The sequence below is a fragment of the Pseudophryne corroboree genome, unplaced genomic scaffold (genome assembly GCF_028390025.1).
Source record: "Pseudophryne corroboree isolate aPseCor3 unplaced genomic scaffold, aPseCor3.hap2 scaffold_1020, whole genome shotgun sequence".
Classification (NCBI taxonomy): domain Eukaryota; kingdom Metazoa; phylum Chordata; class Amphibia; order Anura; family Myobatrachidae; genus Pseudophryne; species Pseudophryne corroboree.
The window spans coordinates 190,032-214,439 of record NW_026967647.1 but is presented as its reverse complement, the minus strand read 5'-3'; the positions used below and the strand labels follow the sequence as shown (position 1 = coordinate 214,439).

General features: G+C 47.5%; 25 non-coding genes and 2 pseudogenes across 25 annotated transcripts; 20 read left to right on the top strand and 7 right to left on the bottom strand.

Moving 5' to 3' along the window:
- Positions 1 to 3,892: 3,892 nt before the first annotated feature.
- LOC134987756 (U1 spliceosomal RNA) lies at positions 3,893 to 4,071 on the bottom strand (annotated as a pseudogene).
- A 3,773-nt stretch (positions 4,072 to 7,844) lies between these two features.
- Positions 7,845 to 8,008, top strand: LOC134987787 (U1 spliceosomal RNA). Its single transcript, XR_010193355.1, has one exon. It is a non-coding gene; the product is annotated as a U1 spliceosomal RNA (small nuclear RNA).
- Positions 8,009 to 8,160: 152 nt separating this feature from the next.
- LOC134987719 (U1 spliceosomal RNA) lies at positions 8,161 to 8,323 on the top strand. Its single transcript, XR_010193305.1, has one exon. It is a non-coding gene; the product is annotated as a U1 spliceosomal RNA (small nuclear RNA).
- Positions 8,324 to 8,994: 671 nt separating this feature from the next.
- On the top strand, positions 8,995 to 9,158 carry LOC134987675 (U1 spliceosomal RNA). The gene has a single exon (XR_010193262.1). It is a non-coding gene; the product is annotated as a U1 spliceosomal RNA (small nuclear RNA).
- Positions 9,159 to 9,310: 152 nt separating this feature from the next.
- LOC134987725 (U1 spliceosomal RNA) lies at positions 9,311 to 9,474 on the top strand. The gene has a single exon (XR_010193310.1). It is a non-coding gene; the product is annotated as a U1 spliceosomal RNA (small nuclear RNA).
- Positions 9,475 to 10,144: 670 nt separating this feature from the next.
- LOC134987803 (U1 spliceosomal RNA) lies at positions 10,145 to 10,308 on the top strand. The gene has a single exon (XR_010193372.1). It is a non-coding gene; the product is annotated as a U1 spliceosomal RNA (small nuclear RNA).
- A 152-nt stretch (positions 10,309 to 10,460) lies between these two features.
- Positions 10,461 to 10,624, top strand: LOC134987749 (U1 spliceosomal RNA). Its single transcript, XR_010193323.1, has one exon. It is a non-coding gene; the product is annotated as a U1 spliceosomal RNA (small nuclear RNA).
- Positions 10,625 to 13,048: 2,424 nt separating this feature from the next.
- LOC134987761 (U1 spliceosomal RNA) lies at positions 13,049 to 13,212 on the top strand. Its single transcript, XR_010193330.1, has one exon. It is a non-coding gene; the product is annotated as a U1 spliceosomal RNA (small nuclear RNA).
- Positions 13,213 to 13,364: 152 nt separating this feature from the next.
- On the top strand, positions 13,365 to 13,527 carry LOC134987693 (U1 spliceosomal RNA). The gene has a single exon (XR_010193279.1). It is a non-coding gene; the product is annotated as a U1 spliceosomal RNA (small nuclear RNA).
- A 674-nt stretch (positions 13,528 to 14,201) lies between these two features.
- LOC134987785 (U1 spliceosomal RNA) lies at positions 14,202 to 14,365 on the top strand. Its single transcript, XR_010193353.1, has one exon. It is a non-coding gene; the product is annotated as a U1 spliceosomal RNA (small nuclear RNA).
- Positions 14,366 to 14,517: 152 nt separating this feature from the next.
- On the top strand, positions 14,518 to 14,680 carry LOC134987698 (U1 spliceosomal RNA). Its single transcript, XR_010193285.1, has one exon. It is a non-coding gene; the product is annotated as a U1 spliceosomal RNA (small nuclear RNA).
- Positions 14,681 to 15,354: 674 nt separating this feature from the next.
- LOC134987750 (U1 spliceosomal RNA) lies at positions 15,355 to 15,518 on the top strand. Its single transcript, XR_010193324.1, has one exon. It is a non-coding gene; the product is annotated as a U1 spliceosomal RNA (small nuclear RNA).
- A 152-nt stretch (positions 15,519 to 15,670) lies between these two features.
- Positions 15,671 to 15,833, top strand: LOC134987691 (U1 spliceosomal RNA). The gene has a single exon (XR_010193278.1). It is a non-coding gene; the product is annotated as a U1 spliceosomal RNA (small nuclear RNA).
- A 671-nt stretch (positions 15,834 to 16,504) lies between these two features.
- Positions 16,505 to 16,668, top strand: LOC134987784 (U1 spliceosomal RNA). The gene has a single exon (XR_010193352.1). It is a non-coding gene; the product is annotated as a U1 spliceosomal RNA (small nuclear RNA).
- Positions 16,669 to 16,820: 152 nt separating this feature from the next.
- On the top strand, positions 16,821 to 16,983 carry LOC134987697 (U1 spliceosomal RNA). The gene has a single exon (XR_010193284.1). It is a non-coding gene; the product is annotated as a U1 spliceosomal RNA (small nuclear RNA).
- Positions 16,984 to 17,657: 674 nt separating this feature from the next.
- On the top strand, positions 17,658 to 17,821 carry LOC134987801 (U1 spliceosomal RNA). The gene has a single exon (XR_010193370.1). It is a non-coding gene; the product is annotated as a U1 spliceosomal RNA (small nuclear RNA).
- A 151-nt stretch (positions 17,822 to 17,972) lies between these two features.
- LOC134987679 (U1 spliceosomal RNA) lies at positions 17,973 to 18,135 on the top strand. The gene has a single exon (XR_010193266.1). It is a non-coding gene; the product is annotated as a U1 spliceosomal RNA (small nuclear RNA).
- Positions 18,136 to 18,809: 674 nt separating this feature from the next.
- LOC134987782 (U1 spliceosomal RNA) lies at positions 18,810 to 18,973 on the top strand. Its single transcript, XR_010193351.1, has one exon. It is a non-coding gene; the product is annotated as a U1 spliceosomal RNA (small nuclear RNA).
- Positions 18,974 to 19,125: 152 nt separating this feature from the next.
- Positions 19,126 to 19,288, top strand: LOC134987737 (U1 spliceosomal RNA). The gene has a single exon (XR_010193316.1). It is a non-coding gene; the product is annotated as a U1 spliceosomal RNA (small nuclear RNA).
- A 674-nt stretch (positions 19,289 to 19,962) lies between these two features.
- LOC134987771 (U1 spliceosomal RNA) lies at positions 19,963 to 20,126 on the top strand. Its single transcript, XR_010193340.1, has one exon. It is a non-coding gene; the product is annotated as a U1 spliceosomal RNA (small nuclear RNA).
- Positions 20,127 to 20,278: 152 nt separating this feature from the next.
- Positions 20,279 to 20,414, top strand: LOC134987721 (U1 spliceosomal RNA; annotated as a pseudogene).
- An 848-nt stretch (positions 20,415 to 21,262) lies between these two features.
- On the bottom strand, positions 21,263 to 21,425 carry LOC134987700 (U1 spliceosomal RNA). Its single transcript, XR_010193287.1, has one exon. It is a non-coding gene; the product is annotated as a U1 spliceosomal RNA (small nuclear RNA).
- A 152-nt stretch (positions 21,426 to 21,577) lies between these two features.
- On the bottom strand, positions 21,578 to 21,741 carry LOC134987779 (U1 spliceosomal RNA). Its single transcript, XR_010193348.1, has one exon. It is a non-coding gene; the product is annotated as a U1 spliceosomal RNA (small nuclear RNA).
- Positions 21,742 to 22,415: 674 nt separating this feature from the next.
- Positions 22,416 to 22,578, bottom strand: LOC134987689 (U1 spliceosomal RNA). The gene has a single exon (XR_010193276.1). It is a non-coding gene; the product is annotated as a U1 spliceosomal RNA (small nuclear RNA).
- A 142-nt stretch (positions 22,579 to 22,720) lies between these two features.
- LOC134987799 (U1 spliceosomal RNA) lies at positions 22,721 to 22,884 on the bottom strand. Its single transcript, XR_010193368.1, has one exon. It is a non-coding gene; the product is annotated as a U1 spliceosomal RNA (small nuclear RNA).
- A 674-nt stretch (positions 22,885 to 23,558) lies between these two features.
- LOC134987712 (U1 spliceosomal RNA) lies at positions 23,559 to 23,721 on the bottom strand. The gene has a single exon (XR_010193299.1). It is a non-coding gene; the product is annotated as a U1 spliceosomal RNA (small nuclear RNA).
- A 152-nt stretch (positions 23,722 to 23,873) lies between these two features.
- On the bottom strand, positions 23,874 to 24,037 carry LOC134987672 (U1 spliceosomal RNA). The gene has a single exon (XR_010193259.1). It is a non-coding gene; the product is annotated as a U1 spliceosomal RNA (small nuclear RNA).
- Positions 24,038 to 24,408: the final 371 nt, after the last annotated feature.

The following is a 24,408-nucleotide window of genomic DNA, read 5'->3' as shown; positions in this document are numbered from 1 at the left end:
TTCAAACCCCCTGTTATGGTGTAGGGTACCTGGCCTTCTCTGATGTAATCAGAGTTAGATTTGATTCAGTGATTTTATAAAAACAGCTAGGAAGCACAATTTAGCAGTGGGTTGCAGAGAAAAAGAAATATGCTGGCAAAAAAATCCAATTGAGTGATTAAACAGCTCTTCATTTTCTGGCTTTATTTTTATGCTAACAAATTTGTTCTCTGAAAAGTGTCCACAAAGCCAAGTCTCTGATTAACACCTTTGTAGGGATGGTTTTTCACCTATTACTAAATTAAACTTGCTTCATTGGAAAGGCAGCAAGATGCATCCTCATTTCAATGTCTACTGAAATAATACAGGTTGACACCAGGAAACATTAACGCCACTGCATCCTTGCTGCTTTCGCATGTGGAAGTCTGTTTAATGTGAAAACAAGGTGATATCTAATTAGCACACAGGTAAGGAATTAAGAAAATCTTTATTTAAGGGTGAAGGTGTTTCTCACAAAATCGTTGCCCCAATGCATCATTGAAATTCAAGCTGGAAAGATGATTTTAATATATCACTTGTACATTTTGTATTGCTCTTCTGGTGACAATGTAGTTTGTTTTTGTCAATTACCATTTTAATAATAGGGTAAAGAAAATTAAGTGGATTTTTGAAAGAAAACAATACTGTCAATATACTATTAAAACAAATTAAAATGGTAAAAGTTATTGTACTTTAAGTAAAAATAAAAGAGCAAAAATATCAATCCCAGTTTTGGATTACTTTAATTAACAAAAAAAATGCATATAGCAGAGGATAGTTTCAATCTGCCTACCTCTGGGTTATGGGCCCAGCATTTTTCCATTGCAGTACTCTGCTGCACATGTAAGTGCAAGAGATCCTGAAGCACTCACTCATCATGGGAAAGTACCAATGTGTTTCTTCGTTGGTTGATGGAAGAAACATCTTACAAAAACTCTCCAGATTATTGACTTTTTAAAGTTTTTCTAGGAAACGTTCTAGATGAATGCTTATTAGCCTTTGTCAGTATGTACGTTTGTAAAGTGTCTCTGTGGCGCAATCTGTTAGTGTGTTTGGTTATTAATCAAAGGGTTGGTGGTTCAATCCCACCCAGGGATGTAATTGACCTTGTTATCAGATTTTGGTGATCTTTAAGTAGACAAGTCAAAATTTCAAACCCCCTTCTTATGGTGTAGGGTACCTGGCCTACTCTGATGTAATCAGAGTTAGATTTGAATCAGTGATTTTATAAAAAAAACAGCTAGGAAGCACAATTTAGCAGTGGGTTGCAGAGAAAAAGAAATATGCTGGCAGAAAAATCCAATTGAGTGATTAAACAGCTCTTCATTTTCTGGCTTTATTTTTATGCTAACGAATTTGTTCTCTGAAAAGTGTCCACAAAGCCAAGTATCTGATTAACATATTTGTAGGGATGGTTTTTCACCTATTACTAAATTAAACTTGCTTCATTGGAAAGGCAGCAAGATGCATCCTCATTTCAATATCTACTGAAATAATACAGGTTGACACCAGGAAACATTAACGCCACTGCATCCTTGCTGCTTTCTCATGTGGAAGTCTGTTTAATGTGAAAACAAGGTGATATCTAATTAGCACACAGGTAAGGAATTAAGAAAATCTTTATTTAAGGGTGAAGATGTTTCTCACAAAATCGTTGCCCCAATGCATCATTGAAATTCAAGCTGGAAAGATGATTTTAATATATCACTTGTACATTTTGTATTGCTCTTCTGGTGACAATGTAGTTTGTTTTTGTCAATTACCATTTTAATAATCGGATAAAGAAAATTAATTGGATTTTTGAAAGAAAACAATACTGTCAATATACTATTAAAACAAATTAAAATGGTAAAAGTTATTGTATTTTAAGTAAAAATAAAAGCTAAAATATCAATCCCAGTTTTGGATTACTTTAATGAACAAAAAAAAAATGCATATAGCAAAGGATAGTTTCAATCTGCCTACCTCTGGGTTATGGGCCCAGCATGCTTCCATTGCAGTACTCTGCTGCACATGTAAGTGCAAGAGATCCTGAAGCACTCACTCATCATGCGAAAGTACTAATGTGTTTCTTCATTGGTTGCTGGTGAAACATCTTACAAAAACTCTCCAGATTATTGACTTTTTAAAGTTTTTCTAGGAAACGTTCTAGATGAATGCTTATTAGTCTTTGTCAGTATGTGCTTTTTGCAAAGTGTCTCTGTGGCGCAATCGGTTAGTGTGTTCAGCTATTTATCAAAAGGTTGGTGGTTCAATCCCACCCAGGGACGTAATTGACCTTGTGATCACATTTTGGTGATATTTAAGTAGACAAGTCAAAATTGCAAACCCCCTCTTATGGTATAGGGTACCTGGCCTTCTCTGATGTAATCAGAGTTAGATTTGATTAAGTGATTTTATAAAAAAACAGCTAGGAAGCACAATTTAGCAGTGGGTTGCAGAGAAAAAGAAAAATGCTGGCAGAAAAATCCAATTGAGTGATTAAACAGCTCTTCATTTTCTGGCTTTATTTTTATGATTACAAATTTGTTCTCTGAAAAGTGTCCACAAAGCCAAGTATCTGATTAACATCTTTGTAGGGATGGTTTTTCACCTATTACTAAATTAAACTTGCTTCATTGGAAAGGCAGCAAGATGCATCCTCATTTCAATATCTACGGAAATAATACAGGTTGACACCAGGAAACATTAACGCCACTGCATCTTTGCTGTTTTCTCATGTGGAAGTCTGTTTAATGTGAAAACAAGGTGATATCTAATTAGCACACAGGTAAGGAATTAAGAAAATCTTTATTTAAGGGTGAAGATGTTTCTCACAAAATCGTTGCCCCAATGCATCATTGAAATTCAAGCTGGAAAGATGATTTTAATATATCACTTGTACATTTTGTATTGCTCTTCTGGTGACAATGTAGTTTGTTTTTGTCAATTACCATTTTAATAATCGGGTAAAGAAAATTAATTGGATTTTTGAAAGAAAACAATACTGTCAATATACTATTAAAACAAATTAAAATGGTAAAAGTTATTGTACTTTAAGTAAAAATAAAAGAGCAAAAATATCAATCCCAGTTTTGGATTACTTTAATTAACAAAAAAAAATGCATATAGCAGAGGATAGTTTCAATATGCCTACCTCTGGGTTATGGACCCAGCATGCTTCCATTACAGTACTCTGCTGCACATGTAAGTGCAAAAGATCCTGAAGCACTCACTCATCATGGGAAAGTACCAATGTGTTTCTTCATTGGTTGATGGAAGAAACATCTTACAAAAACTCTCCACATTATTGACTTTTTAAAATGTTTCTAGGAATCGTTCTAGATGAATGCTTATTAGCCTTTGTCAGTATGTACTTTTGCAAAGTGTCGCTGTGGCGCAATCAGTTAGTGTGTAAGGCTATTAATCAAAAGGTTGGTGGTTCAATCCCACCCAGGGACTTAATTGACCTTGTTATCAGATTTTGGTGATCTTTAAGTAGACAAGTCAAAATTTCAAACCCCCTGTTATGGTGTAGGGTACCTGGCCTTCTCTGATGTAATCAGAGTTAGATTTGATTCAGTGATTTTATAAAAACAGCTAGGAAGCACAATTTAGCAGTGGGTTGCAGAGAAAAAGAAATATGCTGGCAGAAAAATCCAATTGAGTGATTAAACAGCTCTTCATTTTCTGGCTTTATTTTTATGCTAACAAATTTGTGCTCTGAAAAGTGTCCACAAAGCCAAGTATCTGATTAACACCTTTGTAGGGATGGTTTTTCACCTATTATTAAATTAAACTTGCTTCATTGGAAAGGCAGCAAGTGATGTCATCCAAGCATTGGGTCAAAGTTGGCTTCAAACCTCGTCTGCTTATGAAAAGAGAAAAGGGGTATGCAGGGCATGGCGGCCTTTTGCGGTGCTTGGATGACCCCTAGTTCGCATTAAATAATGCAGTCGAGTTTCCCACATTTGGGGAAATCACAGAGGTCAGCATACCCAGAATGCAATGAATGAACCGCACCCTGGGAGAACAGTCTTCATGACCATGGTATCTCCTATGCAAAATAAGTATGATTTGGGATAGGGCTGGGGAGGGCCGCTGCTCAGGCACATCTCTGTCAAGTAAAGGAGATTCAACTGAGGCAGCACAAGGGAACTCTCATCTGGGGACAACAACTGCAGGGAGAACACATATTTTCAGATGAACATGGGAGGGCAGAAGGCTGCCTAATACTGAAACACCCCCAAACAACAAACCAAATGCAACAACTAGTGCAAGCATTCCTGGGGGAAGGCCTGCAGCAGATGGATTTGCATATGGCGATGTCATCCAAGCAGTGGGTCAAAGTTGGCTTCAACCCTCGTCTGCATATGAAAAGAGAAAAGGGGTGTGCAGGGCATGGCGGCCTTTTGCGGCACTTGGATGACCCCTAGTTCGCATTAAACACCTCCACCCTCCGTCGGTGTGGGGCTCATGTTGGCTATGCCCCAGCCCCTGAAGGATTCAAGCTGATTTCTTGCAGCAGCTGGGCACTGTAACAGCTCCAGAGCTGCTCTGTAAGGCAAGTAAAAGGGTGTGGGCCCTGCAGCAATACCTGTAGTTCGCATTGTGCGAGACCCCTAGTTCGCATTAAACACCCCCACCCTCCTTCGGTGTGGGGCTCATGTTGGCCATGCCCCAGCCCCTGAAGCATTCACGCTGATTTCTTGCAGCAGCTGGGCACTGTAACAGCTCAAGAGCTGCTCTGTAAGGCAAGTAAAAGGGTGTGGGCCCTGCAGCACTACCTGTAGTTTGCATTGTGCATTGGAAGGCACAAAGTAAGCAGACGGGAGGAGAAGTCAGGATAGTGCACAAGGGTATAGACGGGAGGGGCTCAAGAAAAAAGAAGTGGAAACAGACAGCAAACTAGGCTTCCAATGCACAATGCAAACTACAGGTAGTGCTGCAGGGCCCACACCCTTTTACTTGCCTTACAGAGCAGCTCTGGAGCTGTTTAATCACTCAATTGGATTTTTCTGCCAGCATAATTTTTCTCTTACGTCCTAGAGGATGCTGGGGATTCCGTAAGGACCATGGGGGATAGACGGGCTCCGCAGGAGACATGGGCACTTTAAGAAAGACTTTAGATCTGGGTGTGCACTGGCTCCTCCCTCTATGCCCCTCCTCCAGACCTCAGTTTACTACTGTGCCCAGAGGAGACTGGGTGCTTTTCAGGGAGCTCTCCTGAGTTTCCTGACAGAAAGTATATTTGTTAGATTTTTTTATTTTCAGGGAGCCTGCTGGCAACAGACTCCCTGCATCGAGGGGCGGAGGGGAGAGATGCACACCTACTTCTGTGAGTTGATAGGCTCTGCTTCTTAGGCTACTGTACAGCATTAGCTCCAGAGGGATCGGTACGCAGGTCTCACCCTCGCCGTCCGTCCCAGAGCCGCGCCGCCGTCCCCCTCGCAGAGCCGGAAGATAGAAGCCGGGTGAGTATGAGAAGAAAAGAAGACTTCAGAGGCGGCGGAAGACTTCATGATCTTCACTGAGGTAACGCACAGCAGTAAAGCTGTGCTCCATTGCTCCAATACACCTCACACACGGCAGTCAGTGTAAGGGTGAAGGGCGCAGGGGGGACGCCCTGGGCAGCAATATAGACCTCTCTTTGGCAAAATAAATATATATGCAGCTAGGCACTGTATATATATATATAAGAGCCCCCGCCATTTTTTTACTATATTTGAGCGGGACAGAAGCCCGTCGCTGAGGGGGTGGGGCTTCTCCCTCAGCACTCACCAGCGCCATTTTCTCCACAGCACCGCTGAGGGGAAGCTCCACGGACTCTCCCCTGCTTATACCACGGTAGAAAGAGGGTCTTAAAGAAGAGGGGGGCACATAATTAGGCGCATATATATATGGAAATACAGCGCTACTGGGTAAACATAAAATTATTGTGTTTTTTTCCTGGGTCATATAGCGCTGGGGTGTGTGCTGGCATACTCTCTCTCTCTGTCTCTCCAAAGGGCCTTGTTGGGGAACTGTCCTCAGATAAGAGGATTCCCTGAGTGTATGGTGTGTCGGTACACGTGTGTCGACATGTCTGAGGTAGAAGGCTCTCCTAGAGAGGAGCAGGAGCAAATTAATGTGGTGTCTCCATCGACAACGCCGACACCTGACTGGATGGATATGTGGAATGTTTTAAGTGCTAATGTAAACTTATTACACAAGAGATTAGACAAAGCTGAAGCTAGGGAACAGTCAGGGAGTCAACCCATGCCTGTCCCTATGTCGCAGGGACCTTCGGGGTCTCAAAAGCGCCCACTATCCCAAATAGTTGACACAGATACCGACACAGATTCTGACTCCAGTGTCGACTACGATGATGCAAAGTTACAGCCAAAATTGGCTAAATGTATTCGATATATGATTATTGCAATAAAAGATGTTTTGCACATCACAGAGTCCCCTGTCCCTGACACGAGGGTACACATGTATAAGGGAAAGAAACCTGAGATAACCTTTCCCTCCTCACATGAGTTGAACGAATTATGTGAAAAAGCTTGGGAATCTCCAGACAAAAAGCTGCAGATTCCCAAAAGGATTCTTATGGCGTATCCTTTCCCGCCAATGGACAGGATACGGTGGGAATCCTCCCCTAGGGTGGATAAAGCATTGACACGCTTATCCAAAAAGGTAGCGCTGCCATCCCAGGATACAGCTACCATCAGGGACCCTGCTGACCGCAAGCAGGAGGTTACCCTAAAGTCCATTTACACACATTCTGGTACCTTACTCAGACCGGCAATTGCGTCGGCCGGGGTTGTAGCGCGGTGGCAGCATGGACAGATACCTTATCAGCAGAGATTGAGACCCTAGATAAGGATGCTATGTTATTGACCATAGGGCATATAAAAGATGCTGTCCTATATATGAGAGATGCTCAAAGTGACATTAGTCTACTGGGTTCTAGAATAAACGCTATGTCGATTTCTGCTAGACGAGTCCTATGGACCCGGCAATGGACAGGTGATGCCGACTCAAAAAGGCATATGGAGGTTTTACCTTACAGGGGTGAGGAATTGTTTGGGGAAGGTCTCTCGGACCTAGTCTCCACAGCTACAGCTGGTAAATCAAATTTTTTGCCTTATATTCCCTCACAGCCTAAGAAAGCACCACATTATCAAATACAGTCCTTTCGATCACAGAGAAACAAGAAAGTACGAGGTGCGTCCTTTCTTGCCAGAGGTAAGGGCAGAGGGAAGAAGCTGCACAACACAGCTAGTTCCCAGGAACAGAAGTCCTCCCCGGCCTCTACAAAATCCACCGCATGACGCTGGGGCTCCGCTAAAGGAGTCCGCCCAGTTGGGGGCACGTCTTCGAGTTTTCAGCCACATCTGGGTTCATTCGCAGGTGGATCCCTAGGCAATAGAAATTGTTTCTCAGGGTTACAAGCTGAAATTCGAAGAGGTGCCTCCTCGCCGGTTTTTCAAATCGGCCCTACCATCTTCTCCCCAGGAAAGGGAGATAGTGTTAAATGCAATTCACAAATTGTATCTTCAACATATGCAGATGAGGGTTCCAGCCAACTTTGGCCCACTGCTTGGATGACATCACCGTATGCAAATCCGTCTTCTGCAGACCTTCTCCCAGGAATGCTTGTACTAGTTGTTGCATTTGGTTTGTTGTTTGGGCGTGCTTCAGTATTAGGCAGCCTTCTGCCCTCCCATGTTCATCTGAAAATATGTGTTCTCCCGGCAGTTGTTGTCCCCAGATGAGAGTTCCCTTGTGCTGCCTCAGTTGAATCTCCTTTACTTGACAGAGATGTGCCTGAGCAGCGGCCCTCCCCAGCCCTATCTCAAATCATACTTATTTTGCATAGGAGATACCATGGTCATAAAGATTGTTCTCCCAGGGTGAGGTTCATTCATTGCATTCTGGGTATGCTGACCCCTGTGATTTCCCCAAATGTGGGAAACTCAACTGCATTATTTGTGGTAGTGGGGGACTGTGTTTGTGTTTTCCTCTGGTCAGCTCTGGTAAAAGTCAGATTTCTTTGTCTCAGATCTTCCTCTAGCCTTGTTCTTCTTTCGAGAGTTCCATTGTGCTGCCTCAGTTTGACCTCCTTCACTTGACAGGGGGGTACCCGAGCAGCGACCCTCCCCAGCTCTAGCCCAACTCCTACATACCTGCCAGGTGAGATACTATGATCATGAAGGTGCTTCTCCCAGGGCAAGGCTCACCCATTGCACTCTGGGTGTGCTGCTCCTGCGATTTCCCCAAATGTGGGAAACTTGACTGCATAATTTGTGTTTCCCCTGGTCGGCTCTCGTATAATTCAGATCTCTTTGTCTCAGGTCTCTCTCCAGCCTAGTTTGCTGTCTGTTTCCACTTCTGTTTTCTTGAGCCGCTCCCTTCTATGCCCTTGCGCACTATCCTGACTTCTCCCGTCTGCTTACTTTGTGCCTTCCAACGCACAATGCGAACTACAGGTAGTGCTGCAGGGCCCACACCCTTTTACTTGCCGTACAGAGCAGCTCTGGAGCTGTTACAGTGCCCAGCTGCTGCAAGAAATCAGCTTGAATGCTTCAGGGGCTGGGGCATAGCCAACATGAGCCCCACACCGAAGGAGGGTGGAGGTATTTAATGCGAACTAGGGGTCATCCAAGCACCGCAAAAGGCCGCCATGCCCTGCATAACCCTTTTCTCTTTTCATATGCAGATGAGGGTTCCAGCCAACTTTGGCCCACTGCTTGGATGACATCACCGTATGCAAATCCGTCTTCTGCAGACCTTCTCCCAGGAATGCTTTTACTAGTTGTTACATTTGGTTTGTTGTTTGGGGGTGCTTCAGTATTAGGCAGCCTTCTGCCCTCCCATGTTCATCTGAAAATATGTGTTCTCCCTGCAGTTGTTGTCCCCAGATGAGAGTTCCCTTGTGCTGCCTCAGTTGAATCTCCTTTACTTGACAGAGATGTGCATGAGCAGCGGCCCTCCCCAGCCCTATCCCAAATCATACTTATTTTGCATAGAAGTTTCCATGGTCATGAAGATTGTTCTCCCAGGGTGAGGTTCATTCATTGCATTCTGGGTATGCTGACCCCTGTGATTTCCCCAAATGTGGGAAACTCGACTGCATTAATTGTGGTAGTGGGGGACTGTGTTTGTGCTTTCCTCTGGTCAGCTCTGGTAAAAGACAGATTTCTTTGTCTCAGATCTTCCTCTAGCCTTGTTCTTTTTTCGAGAGTTTCCTTGTGCTGCCTCAGTTGGATCTCCTTCACTTGACAGGGGGGTGCCCGAGCAGCGACCCTCCCCATCTCTAGCCCAACTCCTACTTACCTGCCAGGTGAGATACTATGATCAGGAAGGTGCTTCTCCCAGGGCAAGGCTCACCCATTGCACTCTGGGTGTGCTGCTCCTACGATTTCCCCAAATGTGGGACACTTGACTGCATAATTTGTGTTTCCTCTAGTCGGCTACTCGTATAATTCAGATCTCTTTGTCTCAGGTCTCTCTCCAGCCTAGTTTGCTGTCTGTTTCCACTTCTCTTTTCTTGAGCCGCTGCCTTCTATGCCCTTGTGCACTCTCCTGACTTCTCCTGTCTGCTTACTTTGTGCCTTCCAACGCACAATGCAAACTACAGGTAGTGCTGCAGGGCCCACACCCTTTTACTTGCCTTTCAGAGCAGCTCTGGAGCTGTTACAGTGCCCAGCTGCTGCAAGAAATCAGCTTGAATGCTTCAGGGGCTGGGGCATAGCCAACATGAGCCCCACACCGACGGAGGGTGGAGGTGTTTAATGCGAACTAAGGGTCATCCAAGCGCCGCAAAAGGCCGCCATGCCCTGCATACCCCTTTTCTCTTTTCATATGCAGATGAGGGTTCCAGCCAACTTTGGCCCACTGCTTGGATGACATCACCGTATGCAAATCCGTCTTCTGCAGACCTTCCCCCAGGAATGCTTGTACTAGTTGTTGCATTTGGTTTGTTGTTTGGGGTGCTTCAGTATTAGGCAGCCTTCAGCTCTCCCATGTTCATCTGAAAATATGTGTTCTCCCTGCAGTTGTTGTCCCCAGATGAGAGTTCCCTTGTGCTGCCTCAGTTGAATCTCCTTTACTTGAAAGAGATGTGCCTGAGCAGCGGCCCTCCCCAGCCCTATCCCAAATCATACTTATTTTGCATAGGAGATACCATGGTCATGAAGATTGTTCTCCCAGGGTGAGGTTCATTCATTGCATTCTGGGTATGCTGACCCCTGTGATTTCCCCAAATGTGGGAAACTCGACTGCATTATTTGTGGTAGTGGGGGACTGTGTTTGTGCTTTCCTCTGGTCAGCTCTGGTAAAAGTCAGATTTCTTTGTCTCAGATCTTCCTCTAGCCTTGTTCTTTTTTTGAGAGTTTCCTTGTGCTGCCTCAGTTGGATCTCCTTCACTTGACAGGGGGGTGCCCGAGCAGCGACCCTCCCCAGCTCAAGCCCAACTCCTACTTACCTGCCAAGTGAGATACTATGATCAGGAAGGTGCTTCTACCAGGGCAAGGCTCACCCATTGCACTCTGGGTGTGCTGCTCCTACGATTTCCCCAAATGTGGGACACTTGACTGCATAATTTGTGTTTCCTCTGGTCGGCTACTCGTATAATTCAGATCTCTTTGTCTCAGGTCTCTCTCCAGCCTAGTTTGCTGTCTGTTTCCACTTCTCTTTTCTTGAGCCCCTGCCTTCTATGCCCTTGTGCACTCTCCTGACTTCTCCTGTCTGCTTACTTTGTGCCTTCCAACGCACAATGCAAACTACAGGTAGTGCTGCAGGGCCAACACCCTTTTACTTGCCTTACAGAGCAGCTCTGGAGCTGTTACAGTGCCCAGCTGCTGCAAGAAATCAGCTTGAATGCTTCAGGGGCTGGGGCATAGCCAACATGAGCAGCAAGATGCAGCACTGGACTATTAGTAATGTACTGTTGTATGCTGAGCACCACAATGCAGCACAAGACAATGAGCAGTGATACTGAGCACTGATGAGGATACTACTGAGAACTGACACTGAGCAGGAGAGACACACTACTAGTATTACTGAGCAGCAATAAGTAACCACTGATACTGGGCACTGATATTGAGATTTCCACTGAGAGAACATAGCCACGTCCTCTCCGCTCTCTCTTCAATGCACGAGTAAAAATGGCGGCAACGCGCAGCTCTTTATATGGAATCCGAATCTCGCGAGAATCTGACAGCGGGATGATGACATTTTCCCTTGTTCAGGTTTTCATAGTCAGGCGGGAACAACCGAGCCTGCCACGGACCAGTGTAAACCACGTGGAGTTCGTCGGGAATTCGGTTCTCGGAGAACCGAACCCGCTCCTCTATATATACTATATTACTATGTTACTGTAGTATACAGAACACCACAATGCAATGAGCAGTGATAGTGAGCACTGATGAGGATACTAGAACTGACACTGAGCAGCAAGATGCAGCACTGGACTATTAGTAATGTACTGTAGTATGCTGAGCACCACAATGCAGCACAAGACAATGAGCAGTGATACTGAGCACTGATGAGGATACTACTGAGAACTGACACTGAGCAGGAGAGACACACTACTAGTATTACTGAGCAGCAATAAGTAACCACTGATACTGAGCACTGATATTGAGATTTCCACTGAGAGAACATAGCCACGTCCTCTCCGCTCTCTCTTCGATGCACGAGTAAAAATGGCAGCAACGCGCAGCTCTTTATATGGAATCCGAATCTCGCAAGAATCCGACAGCGGGATGATGACATTTTCCCTTGTTCAGGTTTTCCGAGTCAGGCGGGAACAACCGAGCCTGCCTCGGACCAGTGTAAACCACGTGGAGTTCGTGGGGAATTCGGTTCTCGGAGAACCGAACCCGCTCCTCTCTACCTTATACCCATCAATTTTTTTATTTTCAATCTAAGCCCCTGCAGTTTTCTGTAAGCATCTGCTTCGCTATGATGATCAACAAGTCACAAGGGCAAACACTCAGGGCTTGAGGCGTAGATCTTAGGACCAGCTGCTACAAGCATGGCAGAGGTGTCACTATCACTGGTGACACCCAGAAAGGTAGCGAGGGAGATTGTAATGCAGTGCGCGCAGATAAACAGCGCAATGGTAAAAAGGAGGCATGGTTTCATAGGTAGGGGCGTGGCCTGGTGGCCTGAATCTACATTTTGTTGCTCCGGGTGTCCCGGGGGTTGGGGGCTGCACCCGGGGACTAGTGTGTGAGCTGTGCTGGCTCCTGCACAGTGACAGGGCATGGCCACCCAGCATGACGCCTCCCTTCTTGACCATGCTGTAATTGCAGTCGCACTGCAGTTCAGCGTGATCATAAAAAATGGTGTAGGCTCCTGCTGGTGCAGGCTGTAGAGAAAAGCTGCTGTGACCACGCCCCCTGTGTCTCCTCCGTTGCAGACCCCATTTTGAAGCCTTGCCCCCGGACTAAGAGAAAAGTATGCCCTTGCGCACTATCCTGACTTCTCCTCCCGTCTGCTTAATTTGTGCCTTCCAACGCACAATGCGAACAACAGGTGGTGCTGCAGGGCCCACACCCTTTTACTTGCCTTACAGAACAGCTCTGGAGCTGTTACAGTGCCCAGCTGCTGCAAGAAATCAGCTTGAATGCTTCAGGGGATGGGGCATGGCCAACATGAGCCCCACACCAAAGGAGGGTGGGGGTGTTTAATGCGAACTAGGGGTCATCCAAGCACTGCAAAAGGCCGCCATGCCCTGCATGCCCCTTTTCTCTTTTCATATGCAGATGAGGGTTCCAGTCAACTTTGGCCCACTGCTTGGATAACATCACCGTATGCAAATCCGTCTGCTGCAGACCTTCCCCAAGGAGTGCTTGTACTAGTTGTTGCATATGGTTTGATATTTGATGGTGCTTCAGTATTAGGCAGCCTTCCGCCCTCCCATGTTCATCTGAAAAGATGTGGTCTCCCTGCAGTTGTTGTCCCCAGATGAGAGTTCCCTTGTGCTGCCTCAGTTGAATCTCCTTTACTTGACAGAGATGTGCCTGAGCAGCGGCCCTCACCAGCCCTATCCCAAATCATACTTATTTTGCATAGGAGATACCATGGTCATGAAGATTGTTCTCCCAGGGTGAGGTTCATTCATTGCATTCTGGGTATGCTGACCCCTGTGATTTTCCCAAATGTGGGAAACTCGACTGCATTATTTGTGGTAGTGGGGGACTGTGTTTGTGCTTTCCTCTGGTCAGCTCTGGTAAAAGTCAGATTTCTTTGTCTCAGATCTTCCTCTAGCCTTGTTCTTCTTTCGAGAGTTCCCTTGTGCTGCCTCAGTTGGATCTCTTTCACTTGACAGGGGGGTGCCCGAACAGCGACCCTCCCCAGCTCTAGCCCAACTCCTACTTACCTGCCAGGTGAGATACTATGATCATGAAGGTGCTTCTCCCAGGGCAAGGCTCACCCATTGCACTCTGGGTGTGCTGCCCCTGCGATTTCCCCAAATGTGGGAAACTTGACTGCATAATTTGTGTTTCCCCTGGTCGGCTCTCGTATAATTCAGATCTCTTTGTCTCAGGTCTCTCTCCAGCCTAGTTTGCTGTCTGTTTCCACTTCTCTTTTCTTCAACCGCTCCCTTCTATACCCTTGTGCACTATCCTGACTTCTCCTCCCGTCTGCTTACTTTGTGCCTTCCAATGCACAATGCAAACTACAGGTAGTGCTGCAGGGCCCACACCCTTTTACTTGCCTTACAGAGCAGCTCTGGAGCTGTTACAGTGCCCAGCTGCTGCAAGAAATCAGCTTGAATGCTTCAGGGGATGGGGCATGGCCAACATGAGCCCCACACCAAAGGAGGGTGGAGGTGTTTAATGCGAACTAGGGGTCATCCAAGCACCACAAAAGGCCGCCATGCCCTGCACGCCCCTTTTCTCTTTTCATATGCAGATGAGGGTTGAAGCCAACTTTGACCCACTGCTTGGATGACATCACCGTATGCAAATCCGTCTTCTGCAGAACTTCCCCCAGGAATGCTTGCACTAGTTGTTGCATTTGGTTTGTTGTTTGGGGGTGCTTCAGTATTAGGCAGCCTTCTGCCCTCCCATGTTCATCTGAAAATATGTGTTCTCCCTGCAGTTGTTGTCCCCAGATGAGAGTTCCCTTGTGCTGCCTCAGTTGAATCTCCTTTACTTGACAGAGATGTGCATGAGCAGCGGCCCTCCCCAGCCCTATTCCAAATCATACTTATTTTGCATAGGAGATACCATGGTCATGAAGATTGTTCTCCCAGGGTGAGGTTCATTCATTGCATTTTGGGTATGCTGACCCCTGTGATTTCCCCAAATGTGGGAAACTTGACTGCATTATTTGTGGTAGTGGGGGACTGTGTTTGTGCTTTCCTCTGGTCAGCTCTGGTAAAAGTCAGATTTCTTTGTCTCAGATTTTCCTCTAGCCTTGTTCTTCTTTCGAGAGTTCCATTGTGCTGCCTCAGTTGGATCTCCTTCACTTGACAGGGGGGTACCCGAGCAGCGACCCTCCCCAGCTCTAGCCCAACTCCTACTTACCTGCCAGGTGAGATACTATGATCATGAAGGTGCTTCTCCCAGGGCAAGGCTCACCCATTGCACTCTGGGTGTGCTGCCCCTGCGATTTCCCCAAATGTGGGAAACTTGACTGCATAATTTGTGTTTCCCCTGGTCGGCTCTCGTATAATTCAGATCTATTTGTCTCAGGTCTCTCTCCAGCCTAGTTTGCTGTCTGTTTCCACTTCTCTTTTCTTCAGCCGCTCCCTTCTATACCCTTGTGCACTATCCTGACTTCTCCTCCCGTCTGCTTACTTTGTGCCTTCCAATGCACAATGCAAACTACAGGTAGTGCTGCAGGGCCCACACCCTTTTACTTGCCTTACAGAGCAGCTCTGGAGCTGTTACAGTGCCCAGCTGCTGCAAGAAATCAGCTTGAATGCTTCAGGGGATGGGGCATGGCCAACATGAGCCCCACACCAAAGGAGGGGGGAGGTGTTTAATGCGAACTAGGGGTCATCCAAGCACTGCAAAAGGCCGCCATGCCCTGCATGCCCCTTTTCTCTTTTCATATGCAGATGAGGGTTCCAGTCAACTTTGGCCCACTGCTTGGATAACATCACCGTATGCAAATCCGTCTGCTGCAGACCTTCCCCCAGGAGTGCTTGTACTAGTTGTTGCATATGGTTTGATATTTGATGGTGCTTCAGTATTAGGCAGCCTTCCGCCCTCCCATGTTCATCTGAAAAGATGTGGTCTCCCTGCAGTTGTTGTCCCCAGATGAGAGTTCACTTGTGCTGCCTCAGTTGAATCTCCTTTACTTGACAGAGATGTGCCTGAGCAGCTGCCCTCACCAGCCCTATCCCAAATCATACTTATTTTGCATAGGAGATACCATGGTCATGAAGATTGTTCTCCCAGGGTGAGGTTCATTCATTGCATTCTGGGTATGCTGACCCCTGTGATTTTCCCAAATGTGGGAAACTCGACTGCATTATTTGTGGTAGTGGGGGACTGTGTTTGTGCTTTCCTCTGGTCAGCTCTGGTAAAAGTCAGATTTCTTTGTCTCAGATCTTCCTCTAGCCTTGTTCTTCTTTCGAGAGTTCCCTTGTGCTGCCTCAGTTGGATCTCTTTCACTTGACAGGGGGGTGCCCGAACAGCGACCCTCCCCAGCTCTAGCCCAACTCCTACTTACCTGCCAGGTGAGATACTATGATCATGAAGGTGCTTCTCCCAGGGCAAGGCTCACCCATTGCACTCTGGGTGTGCTGCCCCTGCGATTTCCCCAAATGTGGGAAACTTGACTGCATAATTTGTGTTTCCCCTGGTCGGCTCTCGTATAATTCAGATCTCTTTGTCTCAGGTCTCTCTCCAGCCTAGTTTGCTGTCTGTTTCCACTTCTCTTTTCTTCAACCGCTCCCTTCTATACCCTTGTGCACTATCCTGACTTCTCCCGTCTGCTTACTTTGTGCCTTCCAATGCACAATGCAAACTACAGGTAGTGCTGCAGGGCCCACACCCTTTTACTTGCCTTACAGAGCAGCTCTGGAGCTGTTACAGTGCCCAGCTGCTGCAAGAAATCAGCTTGAATGCTTCAGGGGATGGGGCATGGCCAACATGAGCCCCACACCAAAGGAGGGTGGAGGTGTTTAATGCGAACTAGGGGTCATCCAAGCACCGCAAAAGGCCGCCATGCCCTGCACGCCCCTTTTCTCTTTTCAAATGCAGATGAGGGTTGAAGCCAACTTTGACCCACTGCTTGGATGACATCACCGTATGCAAATCCGTCTTCTGCAGAACTTCCCCCAGGAATGCTTGCACTAGTTGTTGCATTTGGTTTGTTGTTTGGGGGTGCTTCAGTATTAGGCAGCCTTCTGCCCTCCCATGTTCTTCTGAAAATATGTGTTCTCCCTGCAGTTGTTGTCCCCAGATGAGAGTTCCCTTGTGCTGCCTCAGTTGAATCTCCTTTACTTGACAGAGATGTGCATGAGCAGCGGCCCTCCCCAGCCCTATTCCAAATCATACTTATTTTGCATAGGAGATACCATGGTCATGAAGATTGTTCTCCCAGGGTGAGGTTCATTCATTGCATTTTGGGTATGCTGACCCCTGTGATTTCCCCAAATGTGGGAAACTTGACTGCATTATTTGTGGTAGTGGGGGACTGTGTTTGTGCTTTCCTCTGGTCAGCTCTGGTAAAAGTCAGATTTCTTTGTCTCAGATTTTCCTCTAGCCTTGTTCTTCTTTCGAGAGTTCCATTGTGCTGCCTCAGTTGGATCTCCTTCACTTGACAGGGGGGTACCCGAGCAGCGACCCTCCCCAGCTCTAGCCCAACTCCTACTTACCTGCCAGGTGAGATACTATGATCATGAAGGTGCTTCTCCCAGGGCAAGGCTCACCCATTGCACTCTGGGTGTGCTGCCCCTGCGATTTCCCCAAATGTGGGAAACTTGACTGCATAATTTGTGTTTCCCCTGGTCGGCTCTCGTATAATTCAGATCTATTTGTCTCAGGTCTCTCTCCAGCCTAGTTTGCTGTCTGTTTCCACTTCTCTTTTCTTCAGCCGCTCCCTTCTATACCCTTGTGCACTATCCTGACTTCTCCTCCCGTCTGCTTACTTTGTGCCTTCCAATGCACAATGCAAACTACAGGTAGTGCTGCAGAGCCCACACCCTTTTACTTGCCTTACAGAGCAGCTCTGGAGCTGTTACAGTGCCCAGCTGCTGCAAGAAATCAGTTTGAATGCTTCAGGGGATGGGGCATGGCCAACATGAGCCCCACACCAAAGGAGGGGGGAGGTGTTTAATGCGAACTAGGGGTCATCCAAGCACTGCAAAAGGCCGCCATGCCCTGCATGCCCCTTTTCTCTTTTCATATGCAGATGAGGGTTCCAGTCAACTTTGGCCCACTGCTTGGATAACATCACCGTATGCAAATCCGTCTGCTGCAGACCTTCCCCCAGGAGTGCTTGTACTAGTTGTTGCATATGGTTTGATATTTGATGGTGCTTCAGTATTAGGCAGCCTTCCGCCCTCCCATGTTCATCTGAAAAGATGTGGTCTCCCTGCAGTTGTTGTCCCCAGATGAGAGTTCACTTGTGCTGCCTCAGTTGAATCTCCTTTACTTGACAGAGATGTGCCTGAGCAGCTGCCCTCACCAGCCCTATCCCAAATCATACTTATTTTGCATAGGAGATACCATGGTCATGAAGATTATTCTCCCAGGGTGAGGTTCATTCATTGCATTATGGGTATGCTGACCCCTGTGATTTCCCCAAATGTGGGAAACTCGACTGCTTTATTTGTGGTAGTGGGGGACTGTGTTTGTGTTTTCCTCTGGTCAGCTCTGGTAAAAGTCAGATTTCTTTGTTCAGATCTTCCTCTAGCCTTGTTCTTCTTTCGAGAGTTCCCTTGTGCTGCCTCAGTTGGATCTCCTTCACTTGACAGGGGGGTGCCCAAGCAGAGACCCTCCCCAGCTCTAGCCCAACTCCTACTTACCTGCCAGGTGAGATACTATGATCATGAAGGTGCTTCTCCCAGGGCAAGGCTCACCCATTGCACTCTGGGTGTGCTGCCCCTGCGATTTCCCCAAATGTGGGAAACTTGACTGCATAATTTGTGTTTCCCCTGGTCGGCTCTCGTGTAATTCAGATCTCTTTGTCTCAGGTCTCTCTCCAACCTAGTTTGCTGTCTGTTTCCACTTCTCTTTTCTTCAGCCGCTCCCTTCTATACCCTTGTGCACTATCCTGACTTCTCCTCCCGTCTGCTTACTTTGTGCCTTCCAATGCACAATGCAAACTACAGGTAGTGCTGCAAGGCCCACACCCTTTTACTTGCCTTACAGAGCAGCTCTGGAGATGTTACAGTGCCCAGCTGCTGCAAGAAATCAGCTTGAATGCTTCAGGGGATGGGGCATGGCCAACATGAGCCCCACACCAAAGGAGGGTGGAGGTGTTTAATGCGAACTAGGGGTCATCCAAGCACTGCAAAAGGCCGCCATGCCCTGCACGCTCCTTTTCTCTTTTCATATGCAGATGAGGGTTGAAGCCAACTTTGACCCACTGCTTGGATGACATCACCGTATGCAAATCCGTCTTCTGCAGAACTTCCCCCAGGAATGCTTGCACTAGTTGTTGCATTTGGTTTGTTGTTTGGGGGTGCTTCAGTATTAGGCAGCATTCTGCCCTCCCATGTTCATCTGAAAATATGTGTTCTCCCTGCAGTTGTTGTCCCCAGATGAGAGTTCCCTTGTGCTGCCTCAGTTGAATCTCCTTTACTTGACAGAGATGTGCATGAGCAGCGGCCCTCCCCAGCCCTATTCCAAATCATACTTATTTTGCATAGGAGATACCATGGTCATGAAGATTGTTCTCCCAGGGTGAGGTTCATTCATTGCATTTTGGGTATGCTGACCCCTGTGATTTCCCCAAATGTGGGAAACTTGACTGCATTATTTGTGGTAGTGGGGGACTGTGTTTGTGCTTTCCTCTGGTCAGCTCTGGTAAAAGTCAGATTTCTTTGTCTCAGATTTTCCTCTAGCCTTGTTCTTCTTTCGAGAGTTCCCTTGTGCTGCCTCAGTTGGATCTCCTTCAGTTTACAGGGGGGTACCCGAGCAGCGATCCTCCCCAGCTCTAGCCCAACTCCTACTTACCTGCCAGGTGAGATACTATGATCATGAAGGTGCTTCTCCCAGGGCAAGGCTCACCCATTGCACTCTAGGTGTGCTGCTCCTGCGATTTCCCCAAATGTGGGAAACTTGACTGCATAATTTGTGTTTCCCCTGGTCGGCTCTCGTATAATTCAGATCTCTTTGTCTCAGGTCTCTCTCCAGCCTAGTTTGCTGTCTGTTTCCACTTCTCTTTTCTTGAGCCGCTCCCTTCTATGCCCTTGCGCACTATCCTGACTTCTCCTCCTGTCTGCTTACTTTGTGCCTTCCAACGCACAATGCGAACTACAGGTAGTGCTGCAGGGCCCACACCCTTTTACTTGCCTTACAGAGCAGCTCTGGAGCTGTTACAGTGCCCAGCTGCTGCAAGAAATCAGCTTGAATGCTTCAGGGGCTGGGGCATAGCCAACATGAGCCCCACACCAAAGGAGGGTGGAGGTGTTTAATGCAAACTAGGGGTCAGCCAAGTGCCGCAAAAGGCCACCATGCCCTGCACGCCCCTTTTCTCTTTTCATATGCAGACGAGGGTTGAAGCCAACTTTGACCCACTGCTTGGATGACATCACCATATGCAAATCCATCTGCGGCAGGCCTTCCCCCAGGAATGCTTGCACTAGTTGTTGCATTTGGTTTGTTGTTTGGGGGTGCTTCAGTATTAGGCAGCTTTCTGCCCTCCCATGTTCATCTGAAAATATATGTTCTCCCTGCAGTTGTTGTCCCCAGATGAGAGTTCCCTTGTGCTGCCTCAGTTGAATCTCCTTTACTTGACAGAGATGTGCATGAGCAGCGGCCCTCCCCAGCCCTATTCCAAATCATACTTATTTTGCATAGGAGATACCATGGTCATGAAGATTTTTCTCCCAGGGTGAGGTTCATTCATTGCATTTTGGGTATGCTGACCCCTGTGATTTCCCCAAATGTGGGAAACTCAACTGCATTATTTGTGGTAGTGGGGGACTGTGTTTGTGCTTTCCTCTGGTCAGCTCTAGTAAAAGTCAGATTTCTTTGTCTCACATTTTCCTCTAGCCTTGTTCTTCTTTCGAGAGTTCCCTTGTGCTGCCTTTGTTGGATCTCCTTCACTTTACAGGGGGGTACCCGAGCAGCGACCCTCCCCAGCTCTAGCCCAACTCCTACTTACCTGCCAGGTGAGATACTATGATCATGAAGGTGCTTCTCCCAGGGCAAGGCTCACCCATTGTACTCTGGGTGTGCTGCTCCTGCGATTTCCCCAAATGTGGGAAACTTGACTGCATAATTTGTGTTTCCCCTCGTCGGCTCTCGTATAATTCAGATCTCTTTGTCTCAGGTCTCTCTCCAGCCTAGTTTGCTGTCTGTTTCCACTTCTCTTTTCTTCAGCCGCTCCCTTCTATACCCTTGTGCACTATCCTGACTTCTCCTCCCGTCTGCTTACTTTGTGCCTTCCAATGCACAATGCAAACTACAGGTAGTGCTGCAGGGCCCACACCCTTTTACTTGCCTTACAGAGCAGCTCTGGAGCTGTTACAGTGCCCAGCTGCTGCAAGAAATCTGCTTGAATGCTTCAGGGGATGGGACATGGCCAACATGAGCCCCACACCAAAGGAGGGTGGAGCAGAAGGCTGACTAATACTGAAGCACCCCCAAACAACAAACCAAATGCAACAACTAGTGCAAGCATTCCTGGGGGAAGGCCTGCCGCAGATGGATTTGCATATGGTGATGTCATCCAAGCAGTGGGTCAAAGTTGGCTTCAACCCTCGTCTGCATATGAAAACAGAAAAGGGGCGTGCAGGGCATGGTGGCCTTTTGCGGCGCTTGACCGACCCCTAGTTTGCATTAAACACCTCCACCCTCCTTCGGTGTGGGGCTCATGTTGGCTATGCCCCAGCCCCTGAAGCATTCAAGCTGATTTCTTGCAGCAGCTGGGCACTGTAACAGCTCCAGAGCTGCTCTGTAAGGCAAGTAAAAGGGTGTGGGCCCTGCAGCACTACCTGTAGTTTGCATTGTGCATTGGAAGGCACAAAGTAAGCAGACGGGAGGAGAAGTCAGGATAGTGCACAAGGGTATAGAAGGGAGCGGCTGAAGAAAAGAGAAGTGGAAACAGACAGCAAACTAGGCTGGAGAGAGACAAAGAGATCTGAATTATACGAGAGCCGACCAGGGGAAACACAAATTATGCAGTCAAGTTTCCCACATTTGGGGAAATCGCAGGAGCAGCACACCCAGAGTGCAATGGGTGAGCCTTGCCCTGGGAGAAGCACCTTCATGATCATAGTATCTCACCTGGCAGGTAAGTAGGAGTTGGGCTAGAGCTGGGGAGGGTCGCTGCTCGGGTACCCCCCTGTCAAGTGAAGGAGATCCAACTGAGGCAGCACAAGGGAACTCTCGAAAGAAGAACAAGGCAAGAGGAAAATCTGAGACAAAGAAATCTGACTTTTACCAGAGCTGACCAGAGGAAAGCACAAACACAGTCCCCCACTACCACAAATAATGCAGTTGAGTTTCCCACATTTGGGGAAATCACAGGGGTCAGCATACCCAAAATGCAATGAATGAACCTCACCCTGGGAGAACAATCTTCATGACCATGGTATCTCCTATGCAAAATAAGTATGATTTGGAATAGGGCTGGGGAGGGCCGCTGCTCTGGCACATCTCTGTCAAGTAAAGGAGATTCAACTGAGGCAGCACAAGGGAACTCTCATCTGGGGACAACAACTGCAGGGAGAACACATATTTTCAGATGAACATGGGAGGGCAGAAGGCTGCCTAATACTGAAGCACCCCCAAACAACAAACCAAATGCAACAACTAGTGCAAGCATTCCTGGGGGAAGTTCTGCAGAAGACGGATTTGCATACGGTGATGTCATACAAGCAGTGGGTCAAAGTTGGCTTCAACCCTCATCTGCATATGAAAAGAGAAAAGGGGCGTGCAGGGCATGGCGGCCTTTTGCGGTGCTTGGATGACCCCTAGTTCGCATTAAACACCTCCACCCTCCTTTGGTGTGGGGCTCATGTTGGCCATGCCCCATCCCCTGAAGCATTCAAGCAGATTTCTTGCAGCAGCTGGGCACTGTAACAGCTCCAGAGCTGCTCTGTAAGGCAAGTAAAAGGGTGTGGGCCCTGCAGCACTACCTGTAGTTTGCATTGTGCATTGGAAGGCACAAAGTAAGCAGACGGGAGGAGAAGTCAGGATAGTGCACAAGGGTATAGAAGGGAGCGGCTGAAGAAAAGAGAAGTGGAAACAGACAGCAAACTAGGCTGGAGAGAGACCTGAGACAAAGAGATCTGAATTATACGAGAGCCGACCAGGGGAAACACAAATTATGCAGTCAAGTTTCCCACATTTGGGGAAATCGCAGGGGCAGCACACCCAGAGTGCAATGGGTGAGCCTTGCCCTGGGAGAAGCACCTTCATGATCATAGTATCTCACCTGGCAGGTAAGTAGGAGTTGGGCTAGAGCTGGGGAGGGTCTCTGCTCGGGCACCCCCCTGTCAAGTGAAGGAGATCCAACTGAGGCAGCACAAGGGAACTCTCAAAAGAAGAACAAGGCTCTGAAACAAAGAAATCTGACTTTTACCAGAGCTGACCAGAGGAAAACACAAACACAGTCCCCCACTACCACAAATAAAGCAGTCGAGTTTCCCACATTTGGGGAAATCACAGGGGTCAGCATACCCAGAATGCAATGAATGAACCTCACCCTGGGAGAATAATCTTCATGACCATGGTATCTCCTATGCAAAATAAGTATGATTTGGGATAGAGCTGGGGAGGGCCACTGCTCAGGCACATCTCTGTCAAGTTAAGGAGATTCAACTGAGGCAGCACAAGGGAACTCTCATCTAGGGACAACAACTGCAGGGAGAACACATATTTTCAGATGAACATGGGAGGGCAGACGGCTGCCTAATACTGAAGCACCCCCAAACAACAAACCAAATGCAACAACTAGTGCAAGCATTCCTGGGGGAAGGCCTGCCGCAGATGGATTTGCATATGGTGATGTCATCCAAGCAGTGGGTCAAAGTTGGCTTCAACCCTCGTCTGCATATGAAAACAGAAAAGGGGCGTGCAGGGCATGGTGGCCTTTTGCTGCGCTTGTCTGACCCCTAGTTTGCATTAAACACCTCCACCCTTCTTCGGTGTGGGGCTCATGTTGGCTATGCCCCAGCCCCTGAAGCATTCAAGCTGATTTCTTGCAGCAGCTTGGCACTGCAACAGCTCCAGAGCTGCTCTGTAAGGCAAGTAAAAGGGTGTGGGCCCTGCAGCACTACCTGTAGTTTGCATTGTGCATTGGAAGGCACAAAGTAAGCAGACGGGAGGAGAAGTCAGGATAGTGCACAAGGGTATAGAAGGGAGCGGCTGAAGAAAAGAGAAGTGGAAACAGACAGCAAACTAGGCTGGAGAGAGACCTGAGACAAAGAGATCTGAATTATACGAGAGCCGACCAGGGGAAACACAAATTATGCAGTCAAGTTTCCCACATTTGGGGAAATCGCAGGAGCAGCACACCCAGAGTACAATGGGTGAGCCTTGCCCTGGGAGAAGCACCTTCATGATCATAGTATCTCACCTGGCAGGTAAGTAGGAGTTGGGCTAGAGCTGGGGAGGGTCGCTGCTCGGGTACCCCCCTGTAAAGTGAAGGAGATCCAACTGAGGCAGCACAAGGGAACTCTCGAAAGAAGAACAAGGCTAAAGGAAAATCTGAGACAAAGAAATCTGACTTTTACCAGAGCTGACCAGAGGAAAGCACAAACACAGTCTCCCACTACCACAAATAATGCAGTCAAGTTTCCCACATTTGGGGAAATCACAGGGGTCAGCATACCCAAAATGCAATGAATGAACCTCACCCTGGGAGAAAAATCTTCATGACCATGGTATCTCCTATGCAAAATAAGTATGATTTGGAATAGGGCTGGGGAGGGCCGCTGCTCATGCACATCTCTGTCAAGTAAAGGAGATTCAACTGAGGCAGCACAAGGGAACTCTCATCTTGGGACAACAACTGCAGGGAGAACATATATTTTCAGATGAACATGGGAGGGCAGAAGGCTGCCTAATACTGAAGCACCCCCAAACAACAAACCAAATGCAACAACTAGTGCAAGCATTCCTGGGGGAAGGCCTGCCGCAGATGGATTTGCATATGGTGATGTCATCCAAGCAGTGGGTCAAAGTTGGCTTCAACCCTCGTCTGCATATGAAAAGAGAAAAGGGGCGTGCAGGGCATGGTGGCCTTTTGCGGCGCTTGGCTGACCCCTAGTTTGCATTA